At 44.1% G+C, this 23,904-nt stretch overlaps 1 protein-coding gene across 1 annotated transcript in view; it reads right to left on the reverse strand.

Moving 5' to 3' along the window:
• The window catches only part of LOC144065497 (uncharacterized), a 193,640-nt gene that overhangs the window by 18,174 nt on the left and 151,562 nt on the right, over positions 1-23,904 (reverse strand). The gene's annotated exons all lie outside the window — the stretch shown is intronic.

Here is a 23,904-nt window from a genome sequence, read left to right on the forward strand (position 1 = left end):
CGTGTGTGTACACCAGTGGCGGGCGGTGCATTTTCTGGTAGCGCCTTCAACGTATCAATCCAACCCTCAAAAACTTTTATGGCTATAAAACCTCTACTGCAGCTACAGCTGCGACACATAAAAAAAAAATCAATAAATTAATGCACAAAAATGGGGTAAAATCCACTTCCTAGCAGCATTTCATGATTAAATACAAATACTGGAGCTTTTCACACATGAAACCGGGCGAGGGGGTGATTTTTTTTCCCGTTTTTTTTCCACGACAACGCACTCGTAAACGGAACAAACAAATTTAAATTAACTTGGATTAATATATACAGACACTCAAACATACGTTTAATGTAACTTTACACAAAACTGAATTCTAATTTTGTTGTAATTTTTTGTTACCTTCGTTTTCCGGGTTGGCGGTTTGCCACGCCTCCACCCTCACGTTCGCTATCGATGGACTGTTTGCTGTTGTATTGCCTTCAAAATATTCCCAAAATGATGCACACAAATGTCCTCACAATAGGATAACGCAAGACCACTTGCCAACGAGACATAGTCTTTAAAGAACGATCGCGGGAGCTTCTTTCCTTAGAAAGAATAACAGGAAATACAATAGTTGAGCTTACCCACGTATTGATTGTGGGTAATGAAGTTTTATTCTGAGAAAGGTTGCCATTGCCTATGGGTGTTGTGTGCACGAGTATACTTCATTACCCAGAAAGCCCTCTTTTTGCCCGCGCATGCGCGTTGTGCGTTTCCTTGTCTTAGGAGAAACTCGTCTGAATTAATCGTTCCGTGCTCGTAAATTTTGTTATACACGAAAGATATGCAAAAAAGACCTGGCTTGGTCGCATCAAAAAATTTTGATCGCATGACGGGCGAATTATTCGATCGAAATTTCCGCCGTAAGACGAGAATTTTGTATGACGAGCGGTCGTATGACGAGGTACCACTGTACTGGAGCTTTTGAGACATTACAACCAGACCAGGGGGTGATTTTTCCCGGGAAAAGACAGCGATGGACGTCAATGGTGAAACGCCAAAAATTTAACTGGGGTAAAATCCACTTCCTAGCAGCATTTTGTGATTAAATACAAACACTGGAGCTTTTCAGATATCAGAACTTGGCCCACAATTGAAATATTATTTAGGAATATAGCCATATTTTACTCACCAAAAAACCTTTTTACACAATATCCATCCTCCTTTCTTCCTTCTTTCCTATCGCCATCAAAGCTAATTATGAAAGTCGAGCCTGTCCTGTCATATTTCCGGCATAGTCCGTTTTGAAAATAGCTTTAAATAAACACAACAATATACTAGTTGCTTATGGAGCTAAGTTAGCGCGCTGAAAGTGCCGCACACACCATTTTCCCGGCTGTAACAGGGTTGCTAGCTTCGGAGTTGACCGCCCTTTCTTAATGATGTCCATTTTTTTCTGGAAAAGTCCGTCTGGAAAATAGCTTTGTGATCAAACAGAATCCATTTGTTTTTGCTTCTCTCGGCCATTGTGGGTGGAGTTTGCGATCTCGGCTGCCTCGGGTACTGCTTTGGCCCGCCTACTAGCCAATCATAGTTGGTGAAAACAATGAAGTATCCCAGCCGGCAAAATGCTAACGCCTATGAAAAATCATTGTGGGGTTGCCAACTCGAAATCTGATTGGTTAAAAGCAACAGTCTAGTTTAATGCAGCAGAGCCTGCAAGAACTGATTGTGAAGGCTTTGAGGCAGGTCTGATCTGGCAACAAATAATGGCTGAAATGTGATTGGTTAAATGCTTCAATGTGAAAACACATCTGGAAGCAGTGCAACCAGGGGGAAAAGCAATGAAAGGAAGCTAAAATAAATAAAAATAAAATCAGACTTAGGCTTATCATCATCATTGACTAGACAAAAGCCTAATTGTCATTATACCCAGCTGCGTATGACGAAATTGAAAGTGCTTCTCCATAAAGTGCGCTTTTCCCAGGCAAGAGCCCAACCAAGTGATAGTTTCAGACTTGCTGGCACTCTGCCGTGATGGATACATCGCATCACCTCCCGAGCGCAACCAACTCCCGGCGACTGCGAAAAGGTTTGCCTCACCGATGCCAACAAAGAATAAAATGGATCACTTACCTCCCACTGTCTGCTTACTTCCCTTCAGTCAGCCAGCAGGAGGCAGATCACCGCCCAACGTCCTTCATGTTTCCTCACCCCGAAGTTGTTACACAGAGGGGATTGTGTGTCGTGCTACTGCAAATTCAGAGTTGATGGCTGTGGGAAAGAAGCTGTCCTTAAGCCTCTTTGTCCGTGCTTTGTGAGACCGGTAGCGCCCGCCAGAGGGAAGCAGCTGGAACAGGTTGTGACCAGGGTGGTCCGGGTCCCCAACAATGTTCCCGGCTCTGCTGAGGTAACGAGGGCTGGAACAGGTTGTGACCAGGGTGGTCCGGGTCCCCAACAATGTTCCCGGCTCTGCTGAGGTAACGAGGGCTGGCAATATCTTCCAGTGAGGGCAGAGAGCAGCCGACGATCCTCTGGGCAGTGTTAATCACTCTCTGCTTGGCCTTTTTGTCTGCTGCCGTGCTTCCAGCGTACCACACTGTGATGCCGTATGCCAGGATGCTCTCCACAGTGGCTTTATAGAAAGTTACCAGAAGCTTAGTGTCCAAGTTGTTCCTCCTGAGTACCCTCAGGAAATTGAATCGTTTCTGGGCCTTCTTCACTACTGCTGTGGTGTTTGTGGACCAAGAGAGCTTGTCCGTGACGTGGACCCCCAGGAATTTAAAGGACTGGACCCTGTCTACACGAACTCCATTTATGAGGAGTGGGGCCAGATCTGTCCTCTGTTTGCGGAAGTCCAGGATTATTTCTTTAGTTTTTGGGTTGTTCAGTGTGAGGGTGTTCATCGAGCACCACGAAGACAGTTTGTTGACCTCGTCTCTATAGGCTCATTCCCTTCTGAGATGAGTCCGACCACAGTGGTGTCATCAGCAAATTTGATGATGTAGTTAGACTGGTGGGTTGGTGTACAGTCATAAGTGTACAGGGAGTACAGAAGAGGACTCAGTACACAGCCTTGAGGGGAGCCAGTGCTCAGTGTAATGGAGGAAGAAAGGTGGGGACCAAGTTTAACAGTTTGTGGTCGGTTGGTTAGGAAGTTCTTTATCCAACAGCAGATGGAGGAGGATAGTCCAAGGTGGGAGAGTTTGTCAGTCAGAATGTCCGGTTTCATTATGTTGAAGGCTGAGCTATAGTCAATGAAAAGCATCCTCACGTAATTCCCATGGTGTTCCAGGTGGCTCAATGCTGTATGTAGAGCAATGGTGATAGCATCCTCAGTGGACCTGTTAGCTCTATAAGCAAACTGGTGAGGGTCAACTGAGGGAGAGATTGTATTCCTGATATGGCGGTCTACCAACTTTTCAATGCACTTCATGATCACAGGCGTGAGAGCAACAGGCCTATAATCATTCATCCTGTCAATGGTTGGCTTTTGGGGGACAGGGAAAATGGTGGCAGATTTCAGGCAGGATGGATTGATGGATTGTTGCAGGGAACAATTGAATATTTTTGTGAAGACTCCAGCCAGCTGGTCAGCACAGGCTTTGAGCACCTTCCCAGGTACTCCATCAGGGCCAGCAGCCTTCCTGGTATTCACAGACCGCATTTCCAGTCTCACTTCCTGTTCCTGAAACTTCAGTGTATTGCTGCTGGGTAGTGGCGGGGGTGTTGAGACTGGGTCTGATTTGTCAGTCTCAAAGCGGGCAAAGAAACGGTTCAGTTCCTCCGCCAGTGAGGCATCTGCGTTAACGGACATATTATTGTTATTGTAGTTGGTAATATGTCGTATTCCCTGCCACATCTTCTTTGGGTTATTTTCTGTGAAGTGCTCCTCAATTTTCTTAGTATATTCTGCCTTGGCCTTTTTAATGCCTCTTTTAGGCTCAGCTCTGGCAGCTCTATATTTCATCTTGTCCCCTGATCTGAAAGCGATGTTACGGCATTGTTTATTTATAGTGACGTCGTCCATGCAGTTTTTGATATAGGAAAGTACAGCGTCCGTATAGTCCTGGAGGTTGTTGTGTTCAAAGAGTTCCCAGTTGGTGCGGAAAAAACAGTCCTGCAGCTGAGAAAGGGCGTCCCCGGACCAAGTTTTTATTGTCTTTATTTGTGGCCTTGTTAGCCTCCGGAATGGAGTGTATGCTGGGGTGAGGGCTAGACAGAGGTGATCTGATCCAGCTAGGTGAGGGAGGGAAGTGGCTTTGTAAGCATGTTTGATGTTAGAATAAACATGGTCAAGATTTTTGTCTCCCCTCGTGTGACATTTTACGTATTGGATAAACTTAGGTAGAGCAGTCTTTAAACATGCTCTGTTGAAGTCACCAGCAACAATAAAGACTCCATCGGGGTGGTCAAGCTGTTGTTTGTTTACAGCCATTAGCAGGAGGTTTAATGCCGTGTTGACGTTACCATCAGGATGAATTGAGATCGCCGTTACTATGACGACCGTTAGCTCTCTCGGTAGATAGTAGGGCCTACATCGTACTGCCAGTAGCTCTAAGTCCGGGGAACAGTGAGTGTCAATGATTCTACTGTCACCACAAAATTCATTATGTATGAACAAGCAAAGTCCTCCTCCTATGCTTTTGCTTGTTAGTTCCTTTGAACGATCGTTCCGAAAAAGCGTTCGGCTAGCTAGCGATACCACAGCGTCAGGGATTTGCGGGTGTAGCCACGTTTCCGTGATGAGAATAATGTTACAGTTCTTAACAAAGCTGTTGGTAGCAATTCGAAGTTCCAACTCATCCATTTTGTGGCTGATGGATCTGGCGTTGGTCAAAAACATACTCGGAAGCGGTGCTCGGTGTGGTTGTTGACTTAGCTTAGCAGCAAGGCCCGCCCGACAACCGCGCTTTTGCTTCCTTTCTGTTGGAGTAATCATTATTATAAATGTGTTTGCAATGCTTATTTAGGAATATAAAGCCTTATAATATACATGCTTACTATATTAATCAATATATATATATATATATATATATATATATATATATATATATATATATATATTGTTGATCGCTTTTATGTTAGAGTTAGAATTAATGTGTTTTCAACGAAGACAAACGCTTACTCCAAGGTCACTCTCCAGGACAGCTGGCTCCAGCTAGAGACTTAACAATTCACTGAGTCCTTGCTCCGAGGACTGATTACTGGAAGATACGCCTCAACCCTTTCCCCAGATACAAGTTCCAGGATCTACAAGAACTCTTAAACTACTTTGTTTACCTTATAATGAAAATATTATGCAATTCCTCACGCCATTGTTTGGGTGCCTTGTTCAACTTTTATGCTCACTTCGGCAATTCTCGCCATCTAGGGTGTTATTGTACTGATTACATAAACATGTTTTTCGAGTGTCGCAATTAAATACAATGATTCAGTTACTGCAATTCAGAATGCCTTGTGGACTGAGACGACGTCACAAGGCACCTCCTTGCAAGTTGTAAGCAGTTATGTTGAAAGATGTTTTCCTATTTTAATTAAATATTACTAATAATGATTTAAAAGGTTTGAATCATTATTCCAACATTTTCTCTCCGCCGCCTTCGCCTCCTTCGACGTGCTTTGAGTGGGCTGACTATCCACGGAGATCCCGGAGGTCTCGAGATGCCCTCGGGGATATCGTAGGTTCGTTGGTAGTTCGTTGTGACATCGGATATATCGCATCTCCTCCCGATAGCAATTAAGTCGTGGCGACTGTAGGAAAAGTTTGCCTCGCAGATGTTGGTAAATAACGATAGGATTGAGAAAAGAAAACACCAAACTGGAGAGCAAAAAGCCGCTGCATCCGTGTGCACCGCCATTTTTGCTAGTCCGACTTAGGGTTTATACAGTAGCTCTAACAAATTCCGAATTACAAGGATTGTATCTGCTTATTAGACAGCCTACTGGTGATAACATTGATGTCCAGGATGATGCAAATTATGAAAATAAGTTGAATGAGAATGATTTTGTTCTTCCTTTTTCAGGCCAGATATGCAAGTAAGGTGAATTCTGGTAAAGATCGAGACTACGGACTTCCCAAGTGTATTTGTATTTGTCATAAATAAAAAATGATTATGGGATTGCGTACACATAATAATAGGGGGGAATGTTAGGTTTATCATTATTATAGATGTGTATCAATATTATTATATTATATGTGCTTGCAACGAAGAGTTATTGACATTAATACAAAAGGCATTTTAATGCATCTCTTGCAAAAGTAAGGACTGTGGTTCACATCAAGAGGACTGGGAATGGCCTTGGGCATGAAGAGGGTTCACAACAAGCGCTCTTGGGAAGATTCGACAGACCTACAGTTGCTTTGAGAACTGTGATAAATTGTTACGAGACTCTAAATATGTTTAGACTTCTGTGGGGCATGGCGTTAAAATCTTATGAATAAATTAGCGAGAAAGACCTCGAGTTGTTAGAATTATCCTGACCGGGAGCGCGGATGGATGTATTCTCTTCTTGCAAGAATTAAACAAAGATGTGACTTCAGATGCCTCTTTTATTGTGAATTTGGAAATACCTAAGGATAACCTTATCAGATCCCACCATGTCACCATCTCATCCACATGTTTCCATGATATCTCCTCACTCAGCTAAAGACTTTGGGCCCTTTGTATGAGAATACATGTTGGCTAAGGATTGGAAGCCCATCATCACTCAATCTTTGTTTTATTCTCCGTCTCTTGATGTTTATTGTGTCCAATCTGAAAAAGTTAAACCATGCTCCATTTTGGAGCATCCACTGTTGGAAGACACCATGGTTGAGAAACAATGGACAGTCACATGGACCCAATGGTTCTCGCTGACCTGCCGGACACAATTTGTTCCTTTACTCCAACAGACATGGGCTTGTGTAATGTTGCTTTTGCACTTTTCACATGACTTCCAATCCGGTGCATGTCAAATGCAGTCTTTATAATTCAACTGTTCATTTCAGTAAATACTACAATGACATTGAAAAAGACTTTTTAAAAGGTACTTAGTCAAATGAAAATGACAGTGATGAGGATGGCAATCACATATTTGGATTATTATTCATTAAAAAAAGCAATTATTTTTGTCACTTGTCCTGAATCAAGATGCCTCTTGAATTGTATGAAGTTTTCCTGCTTCCTATCTTGGTGTCTTGTGGAGCTTGGCCATCTTGGTATTTGTCTCCTTGACTGCCCCCCTCAGGTCAGTGGTGTGGTCCTGGATCAGCTTTGGCATATGGCCGATTTCATTCCAACTTGGTCTCAATTGTGGAAGCCTATTGACAGGGATGACGTTTAAAATGTTAAGACAAATTGTTAAGAGCACTTTGTAATCAGTGCTTTTTTGATGAAAATGTTGACCATAATTCTTGCTAAACTTTTATTCTTAACAATGACACTAACCTTCAGAACAATGTTGCTCCACCTCCAGGAAAGGTGGGCCACTAAAAAAGCAAACATGTGGGGGTCTCTTTTAAGGTGCTCAGTCAGCTTGATGTCTGCCATCTATAGAAGAAATGGCATAATGAACATTTTGATGGAAAACATTGCATCGGTACAAAGTGGGTTAAGGATGATACATTGAGTTTTTTTTCTTGTAAATGTACTCGTTCTCTAGGCATCCTTGACCACCTTGCACACCATCATGGACTTCAAGAGGAAGATTTGTCCATTTTTGCCCATGCTCAAGGCTATTCTTGAATCCCAGACCTTGAAGGAATTCTGCAGGAGCAGATCGCCTTGCGACTCGATGCATTCATCAAAAGCTGAAGGTGACATGTAAGCAAACTGGACTTGATTCCTGAGCAAATGTTTTGCCATCTTGTCATTCAGTTACCTTCCAGCATGGAGAGATGCATGGTATCATTGGCTTTCCCTGGGAATGCCAAGAGTTACATCCAGGGCTTTCTTGAGCTGCTCTTACCCTTCTTCACAGCATTGCAGCAAAATTTTAAATAAGCCAAAAGACACTTACAATGGCTGTGAGACACCGTTCTCACAAAATAGAAAGAATCTACTGTATAGGTATTGTCATATGCTCTGTTTGTGTTACGTCTTTTGGACCAAAATGCAGGGAAGCAGGCAAGGAGAAGGAAGTAGTACTCAATCGAAACTTTAATAACTTAAACTGTAGGCAATAGACTAACAAAAGACTTGGCGTCGAATAACAAAACCAAATCTGACGAGGGGAGACACGGGAAAGCTAGGAGCGAGGCACGCCACGTTGGATCGAGGAAAATGTGGAAACATGGCATGGTAATCAGCAGACGATCCAACAATGACAAAGCAGTCAGTGGGGTTTAAATAGACTGGCATGGGTTGACGGGACAATTCGGAACACCTGGGAAACACAAGAGGGACGAAGGATACACCAGGGGCGGAGACACGACAGCTGAACACAATGGGCAATCACTCAGACAGGAAACCAGGTGGGAAAAAGCATAACAAAACCAAGCAACCCTAACAGTTTGTCTGTTGTGTACTAAAGGAAGTTTAAGATTACATCCATGTTCGTTTCACTGAGCTGTTCATGTTTTGTTTCATTATGTTAGGGGACCTTCATGAGACAAAATAAAAGGTGATGTTGAATTAATTTCTTTCTAATGGGGTTCAGGTTTACGGAAGCTGATCGCACTCACCTTGAAAATAAAATAAAGTCCTGGCCGTTTTTCAAATTAATTCATCTTTGGTGTGGTGTTGTTTTTTTGAAGTATTTTTTTCTTCATTTTTCAAATTAATTTATTGTCTGAGGGTGTTTTTCTTTGTTTTTCAAAATGTATTTTTGGCGTTATGTTTTTGAATTATTTTTTTCTTGTTTGTTTTTCGTTTTTATTTATTTTTTCCTCAGAAAGAAAATACATTCAAAAATCGAGCAAACAGCAGTTATCGACATATTTGGAAGTCTCGCGTGGACTGCGTCCCCCAGATTCTAGACAGGAGGATCCGTGCTCGCGTACACACCTACCTCCATTCAGCACAATCATGTTTTATCCAGATATTTGGCAAAGACAGTGCGAGACAGCCCAGTCATCAAGTCACCTTAATGACAAGTACGCTTCTAAGTTTCCTCTCGTATAGAATTTGAAACCCCTCTTCTTGGCCACTCTGTAGTCAAACATTCATTTGGAAGGAAAACTTAAAGCATCACACAACAAACCCACACAGCGCAAAGACCTTTTCAAACATTCAGTAAGAGAGCAACTTTTTTGCTCAGTTTGTTGCCAATGTTTTATTCCTAAGGACAGGAATTTCTTTTCTCATATTTAGATGTAATTTTCCATTGTTTTCACTTTTTTTACCTGTCTTGTTCAGTTGTTTTTTTTAACTGGTAATGCATTTTCTTTTTGTTGAGAACATGCTCTCAAAGTGTATGAAAATAGAATGCAATTAATCACTTGTTGTTAATATTTGAAATAGATGACAAAAAGAAAAATGGACTAAATGTAATGAAATAAAAATGAATTTTCCTATTTGACTATTTTCTGTTCCTTTTTCACAATGAATTTTAGGCCTTACCTGACATGTTTCGCTGTATCACTTCCGCCTTCATGAGAATGTCAAGGCATTTCAAAAAAACAATGCGTTTTTTTATCAAATTCCGATCTTGTGAAAATGATGCGATCAGGTCAGATTTCCGATCTGATTTTTGATCAGTAGGAATCCCTCAGGAGAAAATGAGAAAAGAGAAGTTTTACCGAATTACTAATTTTCAAGAACAAATTTTCACAGCAATGGTAACACTTGGAAGTGGGGTAGTTTGCTTCTACCAAAAAGAACTGATGTTTGTAGCACAGAATGGTTTCGATCCATTGAGCCCTGGATTATGGGCCAACCACGCTTCCGCTGCACCACTCTGCTTCTTCTGACATATTACTTCACAGTTCACAAGGTTACTCACAAAACTAATCAATCAAATCGAAGCAGATATACTGAGAGCACGTGGGTATTCCCACCTGCTGACGGAGCTCCTGAGGACCACCAGCGCAAGAACCTCGGTCTCGGCCGGGGACTGGCATAGCCTTGGTTAGTCCTGCTATTCACAGAGTCATCCATTACGCATTTAAAAATTTCCATTACAATAAAAAACGCGGTACGAGACATTCGGCCCCGGGATTTACAAATCAAGATACCATGTTGAATTTAAACTTGCACTTAAGCTAATAATACCCCACCGACGAATCATTACCTTATCGTGGTGGTGGGGTTTGTGTGTCCCAGTGGTGGGGTTTGTCAGTCCCAGTGACCCTTGGAGCTATGTTGTCCAGAGCCTTGTACCCCTGGTAGGGTTATCCATGGCAAACTGGTCTGATGCGAGGGATCAGACAAAGAATGGCTCAGAAGACCTCTTATGATGAGCAACATTATTGGACGACATCTTCCCTCACCCGGACGCGGGTCACCGGGGCCCCACTCTGGAGCCAGGCCCGGAGGAGGGGAGCGATGGCGAGCGCCTGGTAGCCGGGCCTAGACCCATGGGGCCCGGCCGGCCGGGCACAGCCCGGAGAGGCGACGTGGGTTCCCCCTCACATGGGCTCACCACCTGTGAGAGGGGCCAAAGAAGGCGATCCCCGGCTGCAGAAACTATCTCTTGGGGCGTGGAATGTCACCTCCCTGGTTGGGAAAGAGCCTGAACGTGATGTTGAGAAATTCCGGCTCGACATAGTTTGGCTCAGCACTACACAGCTTGGGTTCCGGTACCACCCCTCTCAAGGGGGGTTGGACACTACCAGCATCCCTCCATCTTCGGGTGGGGGGACGGCACCTGATTTGTGTGCATGCACCAAACAGCAGTTCAGAGTACCTACCCCTTTTGGAGTCCTTGGAGGGGGTGCTGGAGAGTGCTCCTTATGGGGACTCCCTTGTTCTGCTGGGGGACTTCAATGCTGATGTGAGACCTCGAGGGAGTGATTGGGAAGAACGGCCCCCCTGATCGAAACCCGAGTGGTGTTCTATTGTTGGATTTCTGCGCTCGTAGTGGATTGGCAATAATGAACACCATGTTCAAGCATAAGGGTGTCCATATGTGCACTTGGCATCAGGACAGCCGCATGTCTTGGATACTCGGGTAAAGAGAGGGACGGAGCTGTCAACCGATCACAACCTGGTGGTGAGTTGGCTCCGATGTGGGGGCAGATGCCAGTGCAGCCCGGGAGACCTAAACGTTTCGGTACCCTATTAGAAACACTTTCAATTCCAACTCGCCGCTCCCCGCTCGACCTCACCCGTCCGAGCTCCCCGCTCGACCTCGCCCGTCCGAGCTCCCCGCTCGACCTCCCCCGTCCAAGCTCCCCTCATCTCCGTGCCGACTCGCCCGCCAGTCGCACCTGAGCCAAACCCAGCACATTGCTGTTTAGCTCAGTTAGTCAGAGCGTGGTGCTGAAAATGTTTAAGTCATGGGTTTGATCCCCAAACGGGCAAGACATTTCTAGAGCATGGGTGTCAAAGTGGTGGCCCGGGGGCCAAATCTGGCCTGCTGCATCATTTTGTGCGGCCCGGGAAAGTAAATCATGAGTGCCGACTTTCTGTTTTAGGATCACATTCAAATGATTATAGATGTACATTACATTTCCTGATTTTCCCCTTTTTAAAATCAAGCATTGCAATTTTTTAATCCAATTTTTTTCTTTTGTGTTTTTAGTTTAACTATACAAATATTTTCCATTTTCCAATTAAAAAAATATTTTGTTTCCACTTTAAATAAAAAACATGATTAAAAGACATTTTCCAATATTAAGAAAAAAAAGCTCAAACAAACACTGCTTTAGATCTATAAAAACTGACTATTTAGGGCTTTTGAGCCAGTTCTTTTAATCCAATTTAGAACAATTAAAAAAAATCTAGATATTAGATCTAAAATGGTCTGGCCCACATGAAATGTTGTTGATGTTAATGTAGCCCGCAAACCAACCCAGGTTTGACACTCTTGCTCTAGAGCAGGGGTCTCGAACTCAATTTACCTGGGGGCCGCTAGAGGCCGAGTCTGGGTGAGACTGGGCCGCATCAGGATTTCCACAAGAAAAGCACTGACAAAACTTTCCAACGTTATCAAATATCTTTATTTTTTAACAAAAAATAATTAATTAAATAAATTAACTTAAAGATGAATAAAAAATAAATCAATCAGTAATACAAAACCAAATAATACTAATGAGCATACAGTAGATATACACTGGCTGGCTAAGTAGAGAAAATGAATTATTTTTATTCCGTTTCAAATGTCTGTATTAACAGCTCTTTAACCTTTAACTTTCTGAACTTGAATGGAACATTGAACATGAAATATTCTGAACACGGCTTCTTTTGCCTACTCCTTGCTGCTAGAGCCCTGGCAGCGCTTCTTCTCACATAGTCACATTTGGCTTGAGGGAGGAAGCAGTGGAGACCCTCAGTAGAGCTTGAAGATGCTCATCAGTAAGTCTGGACCTGTACTTGGACTTATTGAAGTTCAAGGTGGAGAAGAGCTTCTCACACAAGTATGTGCTCCCAAAAAGGCACATGGTCCGCTTGAACTTTCGGGAAAGTTCAGGGAAGCTGGGGGTCAACTCTCTCAAAAATTGCCCAAGCTTGTCTGCTTCTCCACTCACCTCCCTGAACTTGGCTTTGAGTGCAGAGTTGCACTGCAGGTCAATGAGCTCCATTTGAAGCTCAGGAGGGGCATCTTGCACATCAAAGGAGAAGGGGTCCGCAAAAATTTGAAATGTGGCTTTGTGTATCTTGAAGTCTGCAAATCTGTGATCAAATTCCTCCTGTAGCTTCGAAATGGCCTCAACATACTTCTCACCACTGAATGGTGTGCCTGCATCCACGAGAGCCTTGCATGCTGGGAAATGGCAAAGGTTTGTCTGAGAGAGCTGGGCTTTCCATAACACAAGTTTAGTGCAGAATGCTCTCACGTTGTCATAGGCAGCACTGACAAGTTGCCCCTGGCCTTGTAGCTTCTTGTTCAGTACATTAAGCTCATGTGTGATATCAACAAGAAAAGCCAAGTCCATGAGCCATTTGGGATCACTTAGCACAGGATCAATCAACTCACAAACGGCGTAGCTAGCTTTGACTGCTGCATTACTGTCTTTGGTAGCCTTCTTGAAGAGATCCTGTTGCCTCAGAAGACGTGTTTTAAGACTGGCAACCTGGTTGGCTCTCTCATCTCCCTGGTATTTTTCGTACTCCTCAGCATGTCTCATAGTACAATTACGTTTCAAATTGTATTCCTTGTGCACCGCAACTTTTTCAGTGTAAATGAGACACGTCGGGGTGCCCCTGTGTTCAACAAATAAATATTGCACTCCCCACTTTTCTTGAAACTGTGCTCATCACCGACCTTTCTCTTCACGGCAGGCTTTGAAAGAGACATCTCTGGGGCTCTGTAATATGTTTTTCCACTTGGAATGAGTCTCGGGTTGATCTTTCACATTCAGTCGCGCGGGTTTGTGGCGCATGTGCACTTTCGCTCTCCGTTTCAATCGCGGAGATGGCTACAGACACTGACACAGGCTGGATCACGGATCATAGCGCCTCATTCAGTTCTATGCTGAGAGCAGCGGAGGAGTGTGCGCGCCGAGCAGAGTGATCGGCCTCACGGCTTCTCCTCCGCCCAGCTGATTGGAGGAATGAATGAGTGAGTGAGCGAGGCACTGGACAGCCCGGCCGATGTCCCGCCCTCCAGAGCCGTATACCTCACCGTGATTGGTTCATTCAGCTCCGAACCAAAGTTCCCTCTAATTTTTTGTTGGTCTGAGCAGAAAGACAACCTCCCTGAGCGCACTGAGTACCAGTGTGAGCGACATCATCGGTACTCGGATGATTCGCTTAAAGACGTTTCGCCGACGGACGTTTGACAGACGGGCAGGTCGCCGAATGGACGTTCCACCGAACGTTCATTCGGCCGAACGGAGGTTTCGCCGAAACGGGATTCGAACGCTCGCCCCACCGGATCGTGTGTGTACAAGTTTTTCAACCTCGGCCCGCGGGCCATATACGGCCCGTTAGGATTTTTAATCCGGCCCGCCGCCGGTGTTTTCCAAATTATAGTAAAAATCAATGTTCGTCTACCATCAATGGCAGTCCGGGAATAAGCACTCTTGGGCAGGCAGATGTAGCAGAACCGAGCCGTAAAATGACAGCAATCGGGTTAAATCCATCCTAAAACAGCATTTAATGAGTAAATACAAATACTGGATGATATCGCGATGGAGGCAAAAAAACGTCTATAGACGTCCATTCGCCAAACGGCTCAAAATGCTCTCAAATTCGGTCAAATCCAGCTGAAAACAGCGTTTAATGATTAAATACAAATACTAGTATTTGTATTTAATCATTAAACTAACAAATACTAGCACGACCTGTCCGTCTGTCAAACGTCCGTCGGCGAAACGTCTTTAGGCGAATCATCCGGTCACGACATCATCATTGCTCGCTATCGGCACACCAGTATCACACCTGCCACAAGCAGGTGCATGTCAATGTTCCCTCTAATTTTTCATGTAAAACATGCTGTAAAACAAGAAAAACATGAGTGGACAGAGCTACTGCCACTGGCTGCCACTTAAACGGCGCCATCATGGGGAAAGGGGTAAAACAAAACAAAAAAAAATAAAATAAAATAAAAAAAAAAATAAAAATCGATCTTTCATATTGTTGGGAAAATCATTATTATAAATGTGTTTGCAATGCTTACTTAGGAATAGAAAGCCTTATTATAAACATGCTTACTATATTAATCAATATATTTGCTTATTAGGAATAGTAATGCTCATCCTGAATGTGTAACAATATTAAACAATATATATATGTGTTGAACGCTGTGCTTTTATGTTAGAGTTATTGGCATTAATAAAGCCATTTTAATGCATGCCTTGCTAAAGTAAGAACTGTGGTTCACATCGAGAGGACAGGGAATGGCCATGGGCAGGGAGAGGTCTCAAAACAATTGCTCTTGGGAACTGCGAACTGTTTGGGAACTGAGGACTGTTTTCGGCTTCGGAAGGAGGACTCAGGACAGGTGCTCTTGGGAACTGAGGACTGTTTACGGCTTCGGAAGATGGACTCACAACAAGCGCTCTTGGGAACCGAGGACTGTTTTGGGAAGCCCCTCTTCGCTGAAGGGTTCGCATCGAAACTCGCTTGGGAAGATTCAACAGGTCCTACATTGTTTTGATAACTGTACAGAATTGTTGTGAGACGATTCAACAGGTCCTACAATTGTTTTGATAACTGTACGAAATTGTTATGAGACTCTACGAATGTTTAGACTTCTGTGGGGCATGGCGTGAAAATCTTATGATTAAATTAGCGAAACGGACTTCGAGTGGTTAGAATGATCTTGGCCGGAGACGCGGATGGATGTATTCTCTCTTGCAAGAATTAAATGTGGATGTGACTACAGATGCCTTTTTATTGAAAGCTGAATACGGAAAAACCTAAGGATAAACCTACAATTGGATGAACCTAACATTTGGTCCTTCGAGCCTGTGGCCAAGATACCGGAGCAGAATCCAGGTCGCTTCCGTTCGATATCTGGAAAGACCGTGCACGGCGCTTAAATACCCTTTTACGGGCTGGATTATTCGACGAGGCGACTTGGTTCTCGACGGTTGACGGCTAACACTCTGAAAGGGACATCTGGAGTCATATCTGGTAAGTCCACGTGAATGTCTGCGTTTGTTGAAGGGGCATTGCACGTGAAGTCCATTTTTTTAAATGTGACACGCGTCCAGGGGACTGCGACACGCGTCCAGGGGACTGCGTTACAAACCCTGGGTATACTAGTCGATGCCAGGTAACGAGACAGAGTCTATAAAACTTGGGGCAGTTCGGGGTGTCCTGTACCGCGGTCCGGAAAGGTACAAATATAACTCTGACAGTATATCAGGCTAGAGTATTGTGAAATAATCTTGAAAAGTAATCAAATAATGTTTCACATCTATGACATCACCTTCAATCCGTGTCATGCCCATGTCATAGAAACCATCCACATCACAGCCATCGGTTTCAAACCATGCATCTTTGTAATAGGGTATGTCCTTTGTTTATATGTTTATATGTAGCCTTTAACATCATCAGTATCACCACCATCATCGGTGTCACTGTCGCGATGCATCTTTGTAACAGAGAATTTGTATGTCATGAAATCTTGCCCTAAGTAAAATATTTTCTATAGAAGTAGAGTCGTCGGACCCACCACCTCCGTACTCTCCTTCTGCAGAAGCTTCAAAATCTCACTCATCTGTCTCGGTGTGCTTTATTTGTGTTCGACCTTGTGAATGTTCATAGTGGACCGGACAGGTATACATTTGTGTTGCGTGTGTTACGTGTGTCGTTCCGCGGAAAAAGAATTTGCTAACTGATAACTAAGTGCGCGCGCGCTCCCTTCTAAAATGGGCAGCGCAAATGTAAAAGCGGCTGGCGACGACGATCCAAAACAGCGTCTGCCGTGTAAAGATTGGAAGTTTGTTGAGAGTCAAAGCGCTTCAAGAGTTAAACACCTAAACTTATGGATAAACGAGTATGGGTTTACTGGACAGCTGAATATGCATAAAATACTGGATTTACAAGATAAAATGCGCTCTAAGCACAAGAGTAATCTGTGTAAAATGGATAATGATGGATATGAGGATACCAATTATTGGTTCTTGATGGCAAAAAAGCGTTGTGATGGGAACGTTAGGAAAATTGAGCGGAGTGAGAGCCAAAATGTTGATAACAGCGGGGCCGGAAAAGCAGAGCCTTCTGTCTTGTTCCACAGAAAGGAGGACGATGAGACAGCCGCGGTGGGGAAAAGAGGGGGCCTTAAAGAAAAAAAGCTAGAGGGGGGATTGTCGGGAAAAGCGGAGGAGACGCGGTTGTATCCGACGCTGCCCCCTCCGACATATGAGCCTGACCGTGTGACCAGGTCGGGGGGCCCCGTGGGGGATTGGTCAAAAACGTGGGGAAAAGCTCTGTCCCCCCAGCCTGAGGCGCCGCCGGTGTGGGGAAAAGCGCTATCCCCCCAGCCGGAGGCGCCGTCAATGTGGGGAGGAGCGCTGTCCGCCCAGCCTGGGGCACCGCCGATAAATGATATTTTTCCTGAACAATACCCCATGATTGAGGTCGCCAACCCTAATGTAGAGGATAAACAGCCCTCGACAATCCTAGTCCATAGAACTTGGACACAGGACGACGTGAAAAAGGCTATAGACGGCATCACGTCGCACAAAATTGATGTGGATGAATTTGTTTTACAAATGGAGGACATTAGGCGGTCGTATCACCTAAATGGAGTAGAAACACAGCAAATTTGGATGACCGCATTGAAAGGTGATTGGCATGTTATTAGAGGTGATTGGAGCCCAAAAGGTGAAAAGGGCTCCCTAGTTCACGACAGCCGTGAGTTAAACTTTAGGGTACTTGAGTTGATAGAACGGGCCACGGGCAAATTTAAAACAAAGGTGAATTACACCGCTATTGGCAGAGCTAAGCAAAAGGATGATGAGCCTTTCGAGGAGTATAAAGTCAGAATGACAGCTTGTTTTAAGGCTAACAGCGGCATCGCTGAGGACCACGTGGTGGGTAGCCTTTATCAGGAGCAGCTGAAAAATGTGCTCCATGCTCATTCAAAATATGCCCTTAGAGAATGGATTGAGAAACATTGGGTGGACCGGCCCACGGGCACGCTTGACCAATACGTGAATCAGGCATTGCATGCTGAGGAGCAGCTAAAGAAAAAAGGAAAGAAAAAAGGGGGGTCGTCCTCGAATGAGGATGGCATTTTTTACCAAGATAGGGGATGGGGACGTAGAAATTTTAACAATAACAGAGGGAGAGGATATATGGGGAAGGTGGACAAACAACGGACGCTTTACGGTAAAAGCGTCTGCTGGATCTGTGGAAAATTGGGACACATATCGCGAGATTGCCCAGATAACAGGGCCAATAGAGAAGAGGCCAGGCAAGCACGTCTAGCCGGCGGGCCTGCTCAAAGTACAGTAAATGAAAACTTTGGGTATGAAGAAGTTCAGCTAAATTTAGCGGAAATACTGGCATTAGACACGATTAAACCTGAGATTACATTGTTCGTAAATGGGTTACAATTAAAGTTTTTGTGTGATACCGGTGCTTGTAAAACTGCAATTCGAATGAATGTTCCAGGAGCTAAACATACAGATCGGAGGGTATTTGTGACAACAGCAGGTGGTCAGGTTGCCGCCGTTTCGGAGACAGTTCCGGTTTGGATAAGAGATCCGGAAGGAGAGACATGTAAGATGTCTGTGTTGGTGGTGCCTGAATGTCCGGTCAATTTATTGGGTAGAGATGGTCTATTACAGCTGGACCTAGCTTTGGTCCCCTCCTCTAGTGGTAATATGGTGGTTAAAAGGCGAAAGGAAATTCTAAGTGGCCAATTAAATGTTTTGCAGGGATGCCAACCTGCGTTCTTTTATTATACGCTGGACTTGTCAGATAGTACGCCGACGGGGGTTGGAAGCGGGCTGTTGACTGCGAGTGCTGATCTGATTGAGGCGCGGGAAGATATTCAAAACATTGACTCCCTCTGTGTGCGGATGTGGTGCAAAATGACGGAAGGGCCTGATAAGACGTATGAGAGCAAATTGGCACAAGCCGTTCCGGCCGAAATTAAAATAGACTACCTTTATTCGGACGGTATTTCTACAGTTGTGGGGGGTGTTGAGTTGCCTGACGGGTATAAAAATCTTTTTCTCGAGTGGGCACCTCCACACATTGTATTATACAAACCATACAATCAAAGAAAGGAGGTGCTGCGTAACTTTGTACATATGGCCCGCGGGGCAACCGATTGGACGACGTTGGACACAGGGCTTGAATATAGCGAACATACGGAAACGTACAGAAAAGCAGTGTTTCTCACTACGGGCGTAGGAGTGGGAATATACCTTCAATGACTAGTGAATTCGGCAAAGGAGATATATCTGTTATCGGACGAGGAGGAGGAACTGTTAGCGACGGTTCCTCCCGAAATATGGTCTAAAGGGCCTTCTGATGTGGGACTCGTAAAAAGGGTTATACCGATAATAATTAGACCGAAAACTGAATTCAGGCCTTGTGTCCGACAATATCCATTAAAACCTGATGCCTTGGAAGGAATAAAACCGGTAATTGAGGATTTGTTAAAAGCAGGAGTGATTATTGAATGTGACGATTCACCTTGCAATTCCCCCATATTTCCAGTAAAAAAGGCGGCCCCTTCTGTGGGATGGAGAATGGTTCAAGATTTGCAGGCGGTAAATTCTGCAGTAATTCAGCGTGCACCTTGTGTGCCGGACCCGCACACACTTCTGAATAATTTGGATCCAGACGCGACATTTTTTACGGTGATTGACATAAGTAACGCCTTTTTCTCCATCCCATTAGATCGGAACAGTCGGTATTGGTTTGCCTTCACGTTCGGAAGGAAAAAGTATACTTTTACGAGATTGCCGCAAGGATATTGTGAAAGCCCCACAATATATTCACAGGTAATGAGTAACAGTGTTGCGAGATTCCACCCGCCGGGGGGAAGCCAAATTATTGTGTATGTTGATGATGTATTGGTGGCGTCATCTACTTTGGAATCTTGTAAGATAGACACTGTAGCGTTGATTGGGCACCTGGCAGCTGAAGGCCACAAAATAAACAAAAGCAAATTGCAGCTTTGTAAAGAACAAGTAAAGTATTTGGGACATAATCTCGTCAAAGGAGGGAAGAAAATTTTAGAAGACAGAAAAAAAGTGGTCTTAGACGCACCTAAGCCGCTAACTAAGAAACAGATGATGTCGTTTCTAGGTTTCACTAATTACTGTAGGGCATGGATTCCAAATTATGCGGAAATTGTTTCTCCCCTTGCTAAATTGATGAATGATGATGGTTTGAAAATGTGCTCGATTTTGAATTGGACAGCAGAGGCGGAAAGTGCGTTTTGTACATTAAAACAGATGCTAGTAGCTAGCGGAACCTTAGCGCAGCCTAATTATAACAAGCCTTTTGTACAAATGGTAGACTGTAAAGGAGTGTATATGACGTCAGTGCTGACTCAAGAATTCGGGGGGAAGATGCGGCCGGTTGCATATTTTTCGTCTAGATTAGATAGGGTGGCCTGCGCACTTCCTCATTGTGTACGGGCGGTAGTTGCAGCTTCTATGGCGGTAGAAAGCAGTGCTACAATAGTGCTTTTTCATTCTTTAACCCTTAGGGTTCCACACGCAGTGGCTGCATTGTTGTTACAAACTAACATGAAATTTCTTTCTCCAGCGAGGCATTTATCTTGTATAGCCATTTTACTGTCACAACCACATCTCACACTCGAAAGATGTGCTAAAATTAATCCAGCTACTTTGTTGCCACTTCCTGAGGAGGGAGAGCGTCATGATTGTCAAGGGATAGCCGAAGAGGCTACAAGGTGTAGAAAAGATTTGATGGACCAACCGCTGGACAGCGGTGAAGTCCTTTTTGTGGATGGTTCCGCTAGAAAAGATGATACGGGGAAAACTCAGACGGGGTATGCGGTTGTAACCGCAACTAGAATATTAAAGGCAGGGCCTTTGCCGTCCAATTACTCTGCGCAAGCGGCAGAGTTAATTGCATTGACGGAAGCATGCATTTTGATGGGCAACATGGACGTTACAATTTATACGGACAGTCAATATGCGTTTTCAACTTGCCACGTTTTCGCTAGTTATTGGGCAAATAGGGGTATGATATCTTCTACCGGCAAAGCAGTAACGCATTCCAAATTGTTACAACGGCTAATAGCTGCAGTTCAGCTCCCAAAACGAATCGCTGTTTGCAAGTGTGCGGCACACACTTCCAAACATGATCGGGTGTCCTTGGGGAATGCCTTTGCTGATAAGACGGCAAAGGAAGCTGCAAGGAAACCCTTTATTGGAATGGCAGACTCGATATATGAAAAAAATGTCTTATCGGACGACATTTTAGCAAAAATGCAGCTACAAAGCCCACAATCGGAGTTCAAAACATGGATTGACAAAGGAGCAAAATTGCAAAGTGGGGTTTATGCGAGCATTGAAGGCCAACCAATCTTACCAAAAAATTTGTTTAGATGGGCGGCCATTTTGAGTCATGGCAAGACGCATGTCTCGACGGCGAGAATGGTTGCTTTGGTGCAACGGCACTTCAAAACGTATGGATTTAATCTATATGCAAAAAATTTTTGTAGGGCATGTTTGACTTGTGCTCGACATAACCCCCAAGGGGGGATACGGCCAAAACGTGGGCAATTCCCAAAAACTACATATCCATTTCAAGGGATACATATGGATTTTATTGAATTAAGTAAAAGTGAGGGGAAAAGATACTGCTTAGTGATTGTAGATGCCTTTTCAAAATGGGTTGAAATTTTTCCAACAAAGAACATAGATGCATTAACTGTAGCCAAAGCACTATGTAAAGATATCATTCCACGATATGGAATCCCAGAAACCATTTATAGTGATAATGGCACCCATTTTGTTAACAAAATAATTGATGGAATTGGCAAAAGGTTCCATATTTCGTTACGAAATCATTGCGCCTACCATCCACAATCGGCGGGCCTTGTAGAACGGATGAATGGAACTATAAAGAATAGACTAAAGAAATGCATGGAGGAAACAAAAAGGCCGTGGACGAAATGTATCGATTTAGTCAAATTATATATTAACATCACGAGTACAAACGGATTAACACCGTATGAAATCCTGTTTGGAAGACCTTACAAATTGCCATTATTCACTACACAATGGGAATTGGATGACGAGGCAAATCTGGCTGACTACATGAGGAAATCTTTAGAAAAACGCATCGAACTTAAATTACCGGAAGGGGATTTTTCTTTTCAACAGGAAACGGACGAGACGACGGTGGTGCCAGGAGACTGGGTGCTGATACGCAGCATAAAAAAGAAACATTGGAGTGACGCAAAGTGGGAGGGGCCATACCAAGTGTTGCTAACGACACCAACAGCTATAAAGATAGCCGAGAGGGGAACTTGGATCCACCTTTCACACAGTAAGAAGGTTATCTCAGTTGAAACGTTTCAAGCTCCCTAAACAAAAATGGCAAAAACAATTATTGCTCTTGGGGCAATGGAATTAACGATTGTGACTCTTTTCCTCTCCACAGTAGGGCTACTTTCTCCAGTTGGAGAGAAAGGCGGATGCGTTTCAACTAAGGATACACCTTCTTGCGGCAGGGTAAAACGAGCAACAATAAAATGGGACATAACATTACCTACTGAATCAAATTTCCAAACATGCATTCGAGATGACACCCCCAGACAAATAAGCTCACAAACAATGTTTTGTCTTCCATACAATAAGACTACGGAAATCTTCCTTTCATGGGAGAAAATATTTTTAGAAGTAAAGAGATCCCGGTTGCCATTTAAGGGATCAATCTATGGTAAAGGATATGTGTGGTACATAACGGCCCTGAGGCGGGGTTGGGATCACCTTGTTGCAGAAACTGGAAAAAATTGGCAAGCTTGGATGTCGGACGCGTGCGCAAAAGCCATCAGGCCCCTGATAAAATTAACCCATGCAAAGGGGGGATTACAAATGGTTATTCGGACTGACAAATTCACTTGTGGAAAAGATCCTTGTCTGACGTTTTTCCTAAGTCCATGGGCAAGTCTGGGAGACCCTTATTACAAATTTTACATTTGTGTCTCAACAGAAATAACCATGCCTATGGAGGCCGAGTTTGGGGCGTCAGCGAAGGGAACACCCGAATCTGCCGTAGTAAAATTGAAATCTGGGAAGACCAGAGATGATGAATTCATTTCTGCAACAGGGATTTCCCAAACGGGCAATAATTGGTTGCTGTTGATGGAAAATGCAGCTAATACTATAAATCAAACCTGCATAACATGTATGGGGCCCCGCCCTCTCTTACGAGTAGTGCCCGCGCAAATTACCCCTGATTGTGTAATGGAGGTAATGACAAATGGAAATGTAAGCCCAAATTGTGAAAAATGGAATAATGTATACCCTGTTACAAGAGCAGCAAAGGACAAACCTAACTTTTCAACACATATTGCCTTTGATCATTTTACCTGCTTGCATCTTACAGGGCTTGGTCTGAAGCTGGGCGCGATAAATGAGACATGGTGCGCTCGAATTCTAAAACAGACTGCACCCCTGATTCCACGTTCTGACCTGTGGTGGTGGTGTGGTGGAAATAAATTATACGATTCCTGCCGAAATTCGGCGGGACTATGTGCTTTGGTCTCACTGCTCTTACCAGTGTCTGTTTTTCCATCTACAGTGGAGGAGATACAATTGGCTGCGCAGAAATCCAGTATGTTGGTGGGCCCCTCGCGACGGCGTCGATCGGCATGGAGAGAGGGGGATCCGACATACATTGATGCGATTGGCATCCCCCGGGGAGTGCCAGATGAGTATAAGTTGGCTAATCAGATCGCAGCAGGTTGGGAGTCTATTTTTCTTTTAGTGACTCCAAACAAAAATGTGGATCGGATAAATTACCTGCATTACAATGTCCAAAAACTTGGAAATTATACTGAACAGGGATTTGTGGCGATAAAGGAACAATTGGCAGCCACCAGTCTGATGGCGTTCCAGGATCGCATAGCAGTTGATATGCTGCTTGCGGAGCAAGGGGGCGTGTGTGCAATGTTTGGAGATCAATGTTGCACCTTCATACCGAACAACACGTCACCCGATGGGTCTCTCACCCAGGCTATTAGTGGCCTGCAGACCCTCAACCGCAATATGAAGAAGCATTCTGGAGTCAGTGAATCCGCGTGGGACAGCTGGTGGCAGAAGTCCTTTGGGAAGTATAAAAATTTGGCTCAATCTGTTGCAATGTCCGTAGGCCTTTTTGCTACGATTTTGACATTATGTGGGTGTTGTATTATTCCCTGCTTAAGATCTTTGATAAGCCGACTTATAACCAC

This window comes from Stigmatopora argus, chromosome 20 (assembly GCF_051989625.1).
Source record: "Stigmatopora argus isolate UIUO_Sarg chromosome 20, RoL_Sarg_1.0, whole genome shotgun sequence".
In the NCBI taxonomy this organism is placed as follows: Eukaryota; Metazoa; Chordata; class Actinopteri; order Syngnathiformes; family Syngnathidae; genus Stigmatopora; species Stigmatopora argus.